General features: G+C 43.8%; 1 long non-coding RNA gene across 1 annotated transcript; it reads right to left on the bottom strand.

The window, feature by feature from the left end:
• Window positions 1-6180: 6180 nt before the first annotated feature.
• On the bottom strand, window positions 6181-6797 carry LOC127374914 (uncharacterized). The gene is made up of 3 exons (XR_007887288.1): window positions 6756-6797; window positions 6547-6627; window positions 6181-6464 (listed from the first exon to the last, which is right to left on the bottom strand). It is a non-coding gene; the product is annotated as an uncharacterized LOC127374914 (long non-coding RNA).
• Window positions 6798-7026: the final 229 nt, after the last annotated feature.

Below are 7026 nucleotides of genomic sequence, written 5' to 3'. Positions count from 1 at the left end.
TACAGTGACAGCTGAAGACAGACAGACAGGAAAGGGGGGCAGAGAGAGGGGATGACGCGCAGCAAAGGGCCGCAGGTCGGATTCGAACCCTAGGCCACTGCAGCACCACTCTACCCACTGAGCTATCCGGGCGCCCCAACCATCATGTCATTCTGATCCCCCCAAAAATTTTGCTTTGGAAATATGTATTTTTTTCATCAAATGGTCTGAAAATAACAGGGGTTGTTCAATACTATGCTCTTCATCATTACAATAATTGACTTATGGGTGTTTTATTGAATTTAATTACGTCTGTTGTCCTCTGGGGTCAAAATTGCCCCGCAGCACAAAGTGGTGCAATGGGGCATATTGTCACACCGTACTGTCACGTATATTTCAAAACACTGTCGTAAAAAAAACTCACTTGTGGCACCCTCCTCCCCCTTTCTACCGCTGCTGATGTGCATTTGTTGCCGGGCAACCTTTTCGTGTGGAGCAATGTCTACCGAGGTGGGTAATACATTAAACACAGTATCATAGAACACTGACATGTACATTTTGTATTGTGTTATCAACCATAAGCTGTAACAGGGGGTGGGAGGATGAAGCTAGCAAACGTTACCGCTTATTCTTATCTTAGTTATAGCCTAACCTACCCCCAATGGAACTGTGATTGCCAAGTTTAGCTTGTCATCGTGCAGACAAAGCTCACGTTGCATTCTTTTATAATGTAGACGGGACAAATTATAGGTTACAATGACTGTGTTTTACCTTTTATTATTGAATAATTGTAGGTCAGAAAGGAGTGAGTCGACCTAAGTATAAACAATGTACGCCCATTCATTTTCCTTGACTACATCATTAAACGTTAGCGTAATAAATTAGCTCCTGACGGTAGATTACACGAGATGCTGACAATGTTTCAACAAATGATAACATTACAGGATTCAACTTCGAATTCGGCCTCGTCCGAGTTCACCCCTCAGGCGATAGGAAGTGCTAAAGCTAAACCTCCAAAGCCAAGGGGACCGAGGAGGGGCACAAGACAGAAGGACCTCGAACCTGATGTCCAGAGCAGGTTGAGGGAACCGCGGGAGAAAAGGACAGCTGAGATAAAGGTTTGTTTATAATCAGACAACATAAATCTTACTGTTAGCTTTTGGCTGAATATATATGTATCTAATAAAACAAATAATGTGTTATAGGAGAAAATTCATTCTCTGGAGCCTGGCCAGAAGGACGTACTCCTTGAGAAAGTACTCAGTAGACTATCAGGATTTATGTTTGACATCTTATCCTTAATGGAAGGGAGGCCCAGCAACCGGACCAAGAAGGACTTCACTGGTGCGTGTGGCCATTGTCGGGATATGGCAACAGACATCGAGAAGGTCTGCTGTCGCCAAACCCCCGAGAACTGCATCAGTGAGATGGCATACATGGCTTATTATATATAAGACGAGGGGGTGTTGCGCCTGGCCCGTAGAGCTTGGAATGACATTTTTGCCATAAATGATAACCAGGAGCCAGGGGAGGAGCAGCGACAGTATAGACAGTCAGCCTACCGCCAGTTTGTGCTGTGGCTGCATGGCCGCCTTGGAATAGGGAACAGGGTGGTTATCCAAAGCTGTGGTGTTTAGAGACTCCTTTCCTGACCCAAGGGGTCAGTACACGGGATATAGGGTGACCCATCCTGTTTGAATGTGCAGAATTTAACATCTTTTATTGTTAATAGTTACTTCAACCTTTTTGTTTGTTTTTGTATACTTTAATAGAGACACAATTGTTTCTTTGACTGTGTGTTGTGTATTTGTACAATAAAATATATAATTTTCAAGAACATTTTTCCATAATTTATACTTTTTACACATTGAAACTTGTAAGAGGTAATAGTGTCAGTCCTCTAGGGGTTTGTGGTTGCAGTGTCCCCTCCTGACACATGTCTTTGGATGAGCTCCGACGTTGGCAGTGGTGGCTCTGCAGAGGAAAGCAAACCAAGTCGCCTGGGATCATCTGGCCTTGCGGGGAAGGCCGGTCCCACTCTTCAGCCTCCTATCAAGAATGGCCTTCTGGAGCTCAGGGATGTACTCTTATTCCTTTTTCTCCTTGATTGTATACACGGCCCAGTTTGGGGATTTTTTTTTTGTACGATTTTTTGCACCTGGAGAGTAAGGGCAGTTAGTAATATACTCAGTTACAAACGTTTGCACAAAATATATAACATGGCACGGTCTTACAAAAAACCAAACACTTTATTCTTATAGTAAGTACTTGCATTTTGTGGCCATCCTTGTTTCATGCTGGCATGCGTTGATTGTGCAATCACAGCCAGCAGTGTCCTGGTTTTGTAGACAAATGGAGTGTACGACATGCGCTTCGCTGCATAGAGCAAAATATGATTTTGGAAACTCTCCAAATCCGACGTGGTCCTGTGAGTGTGTTTGGGGCAAAATAGATGAAGTTAGAATATCTCTGCTCTCACCACACGTCTACAAATCTGCTGTAATCCTTTCCTTATGTCCAAATGAAAAAAGGACCTCAGCTCAGTATGTCAAATATTTAATTTGATAAGGAAATAAATGAGTATTGCTTGAGTGCACAATTAAAAACATGGCAAATGCTAAAGTGAGAGCAGATGATTACGAATGATTATGAACTTTTTCACCTGGTTCCACCATCTCTTATCGAATACAATTGCAGCCAGGGCCTGGCGAGCTGCTGAACCTGTAAACACATCATATGAGTGAAATGAGTGCAGTCATGTAGTGAATTCATTTGTGCAGTTTTATTTCTTATATGGTCACCATGCTCCATCCAAGGCTTATCTTGGCTGCCTTCCTCCAGCGGCTCATGCTGACAGCAAGCTGTTGCCCAAAATTTTTTGTTGTGGACATGATGCATCACAAGAAAAAAAAAATATCACCTGTACAATACATACAACTAAAAACCAATCTGTTACAAACTGAGTTTCTTACACTACACATACTCTACTCTCAAACATACCTTGATTGCTCCTCAGGTGGAAGCCCGGGCCCAGACCTGAATTGGATTCTGGCCTCTCACTTCTCCAGCCTGATTAAGATGCACATCAATAGCAGTGTCAATACACACCTATAAACAATCTCTTCTGTTGCCATGATGTTACAGGTAAAATGTTGGTCCATATGGCATTGTTGAGAGTACCCTGGCAGTATGATAGTGTGGCTGGAAACATACCTTTCGAAACCTTTTGCTAAGACTTTTAGCAGCATGCCAAATGTCAAGTGAATGCTGTAAACCCCATGCTTTATTTTGTCCACATTCAGGATCTGTAAATAACAAAAAACTTTATGACACAACTACAATATAAAAGTCATGACTTTAAATAATACAGCACATAAGTTCTGCCTTCTCAGTAATGCAGTGATCTGTGGGTGAGCATCAGTAACCACTTCTTTTATTGTGACATCTGGGAGCAGAGCATACATGGTGCGAATGAAGCACTCCTCCATTATCACTGAGGTGCGACGATGTGGACGATATCTCGAGAGTCTTGCTCAATTGTAGTATACGTGCCATTCTGAGCACAGTGTCCTGAAACATAAGCACAGCTGTCAGCATATGAACTAAGTCCTTAAGCATACAAAATAAACATATGCACTCAGAACTTACCAGGAGAGTCCATTTGGCCATCCCCTACAGCCAGCAGACATTAGAAGAAAAGGTGTTAGAATCAAAAGTCTCAGATTGAATATAAGTCTTGGCTAAACATAGATTTCTACGTAATTGATGTTGACAAAGACACTAAAGTATGCCTCACCTAGGACAACAATATGGTCCTTTTGGCGCATACGCTCCATGACTTCTGCCCTGATGTTGTCCCAGAAATCTTGGACAGGCTCTATGCAGTATGCATCTTGGATACAGTAGTATGTTGATTCTGTAACCATCCCCATGGCCATTAACTTGAAAAGCAGAGCTACTTTTCTGTAGTTGTTGCCAGACAGGAGTATATTTTTGGTCAGTATGAAGTCCCCACCCTGCATGCCAAACTTCAACGTTGGCTGTGAGTTCCACTTCCACTGGCTGTGTCCGAAGGGGCATAACTAATGTAAGGGGGGGCATCAAGACCAATCAACCAAAACAAAACATGTATCTAACAGCTATGTGCGACCAAATGTGCCATTTCTATGCAAGCCTTCCCACATGTAATGGCCACAATCAGCAGACCCTGAAAGTCACCCTCCCCCATGCCTTTTTATTTAGATGTGAGTTTGGGGGGTTGGGATTACATGTACATTCACATTGTCCACCACCATCTTACCCATTCCGAAACTGCTCCAGTCCCACGAGGTTTGAGGGTCACCTGAAATGGTGGCAAACCAGGACATGGAACACCAGACAGTCTGTCCACGTGTTTGCAGTTCTTGATGGATAGTTTCAGGTGCCGAGTGAGTAGAAGGAGATTATCATTGTAGGTAATGTTGGCACATTTACCAACCAGGTATTCCTCTGTAGTTACTCTCTATTGGTCCGAAACAGATTCTGATTCCTCTACAGGGGGATCAGCTACTACAAAATCAAACACAGCTTCGTCCACACTGATTTCATGAAGCATGTCTGTTTTGGCACCAACATTGCTGTGTAAAGAGACTAAATATGTATGCACTGATCACCACATCAAATTCCTATGACATATTACATAATCAGTCAATTCATCAGTGGAACGAGCAGGCCACTATCAAGTTTACTACTGTGGCGAAACAAGGGTGGAATTATTACTAAGTTATCAGACGATCTTTACTAGTTTATTTGTTACCGACAATGCCACCTTGGGTTAGGGCCCAAGGACCCGTACTAAAGGTCAATTATCACCTCTTACAAAAGGACACTCAGGTTCGTTCACTCAGGGAGGGCAGGAGACAGAGGTCAATGATCACATACAAAATTTTATTGTGTAAATGAACACAAAGTTTGGCACAAACGAATAATAGGAGACTGGAGCCCAACTAGGGAAGGGAAGGGGTACCGGCTGAGGCTTACCAGCTGGAGGAGGGGTCGGCAGGGGAAAGTGACGTCCAAAAAAGAAAGGAGAGCACCCCACTCACACAGCAAAAACGTGACGTGCACACAAAGAAAATCTTGAACGAGGCTCACGCACACACAAGGGATCACCACCACCCAGGGGAACCACCACCGCCACTGTCGGCCTTCAGCTCTAGGAGAAGATAAGAGGCACAGTTAAGAGGGCTCACAGTTAAAACAAACAATATCTCTTGACATAAACAAACTAATGAATAAATAAGGAACTGAAGAGTATTGATTTACATTAATCAAAATTCAATCAAACCAAAAGAAGAAAATTAAAGAGTCTCTGGCCAGAGATATCAACTCAATAGTTAACCATAATTAACCCACTTTGAGCTCAAATAAAAGAAGGCTCAAATTGATTAGTTCCCCTCCCAAATAGAAATTAAATAATTACAGTAAACTCCTAAAATAAACAAAATTACCCGAACAAAACAATAAGCAACCAAAAGTTACTAAAAAAGAAATTATACCGCTACTGAGAAAATAAATAAACATTTACACCACACATTGGCAGATTACCCTTAAAACACACACACACAGTCCAAACGAGTGGCTGAGAGTCCCAGCGGAACTCGCAATGGCCTACCCAAGCAGCAACCATACACACACACCCACAATCCCACGCACAGCAGCGGGAAACAGGGTCAGCAGCAGGAAGCAAACCGACCAGAGACAGCCGACAGGACTTCGAACCAAGCCAACGAAGCAACAATAGCAACAAAGTAGTAGTGGCAGCCGAAGTAGCAGCGGCGACAGCGAAGCAATAGCAACGAAGCATAAACTCCAGTTCCCAGTCCGGTTAATTTGCGTCCCGTCCAAAGAGGGAGAGGGGTGAAGAGGGTCGGCGTAGCAGGGGAGACACGTATCATGCGACCAGCAGACTGTTAGAGGGAGAGGAGCGGAAAGGGGGCTCAGCACCTGGCTAACAGCAATTAACAATTGAAGCTCACCATGACTCACCTATGCTCCGGTCGACGGTGGTAGACAACCCCAAATAAAATATCGCCTCGACCGCGATGGAGATATCGGATCTATTAAAAGGAGTTACTGTTTGAGTTAAATGAAACGCTGACAAATGTACACCAACAGCACGCTAAGGTGCGCCTACCTGTGCTGAGGCGAGCGGAGCACGCAACGGCCCGGGAGTAGGTGGACCGAAAAGGCAGGAAGCGAGAGATCAGGAGGAGGGACACGGCCTACTTTTATCCCTCGACATGAACAATGATTGGCTAATAAGCCAGAGAGGGCGCGGTGAAGCAGAAGACCGTGTTCCACATGGCAGTGGTGCCTCGTACCACTACACTACCAACAAGGACATTTACCTCAAATTAAGAGATGGGACAAAATCCTCATCGGAGCTGTCCTCATCTTCCAAGCCCAAATTATTCGGATGAGCCCAAAAATCATCCATGGCAATTCTGTGAATGAAACATGTATAAACACCTTAGAATGGTTGTATAAATCAGGGGATCTAAATGAAACACAATGTACATTACTAACTAGATATTCCTCAAATCATTCACTGCCTCTTCATCTGGTGAATCTGGGTTTTCGTCCTTACTGATATCCAGGGAGGGCATGCTGCAAGCATAACAATAAGCACATGACCAACTAAATAAACAGGTGGAAAGTAAACAGAAAAGAAACATATATACCCAAATCAAATCAACATACACTACAACACAGTGTGAGGTGCAAGGCAAGCTCACATGGATTCCAAAACCTCTATCTCTCCCTCTCCAACCAGTGGTTGAACACCAAGATCAGGAGCTTGCACTTCTCTGATTGAAAAGATGAACAGTCCATTAATCACTTTCTGCAATATTGTCAATATCTGAAGTAGTAGTAGTAGTAGTGCTGTGGGAGGAAAAAAAAAACGTACAGGTCACGATCCGACTCCTCGCCAATACTCGACACCCCTGGTTGTGGTGGTCTGGACTGACCCTTGCGTGGCGTGGACGTTGTCACTTGCCAGCGCTT

This window comes from Dicentrarchus labrax, unplaced genomic scaffold (assembly GCF_905237075.1).
Source record: "Dicentrarchus labrax unplaced genomic scaffold, dlabrax2021, whole genome shotgun sequence".
NCBI lineage: Eukaryota > Metazoa > Chordata > Actinopteri > Moronidae > Dicentrarchus > Dicentrarchus labrax.
The sequence above is the reverse complement of the archived record's forward strand: the minus strand, read 5'-3'. Positions and strand labels throughout refer to the sequence as shown.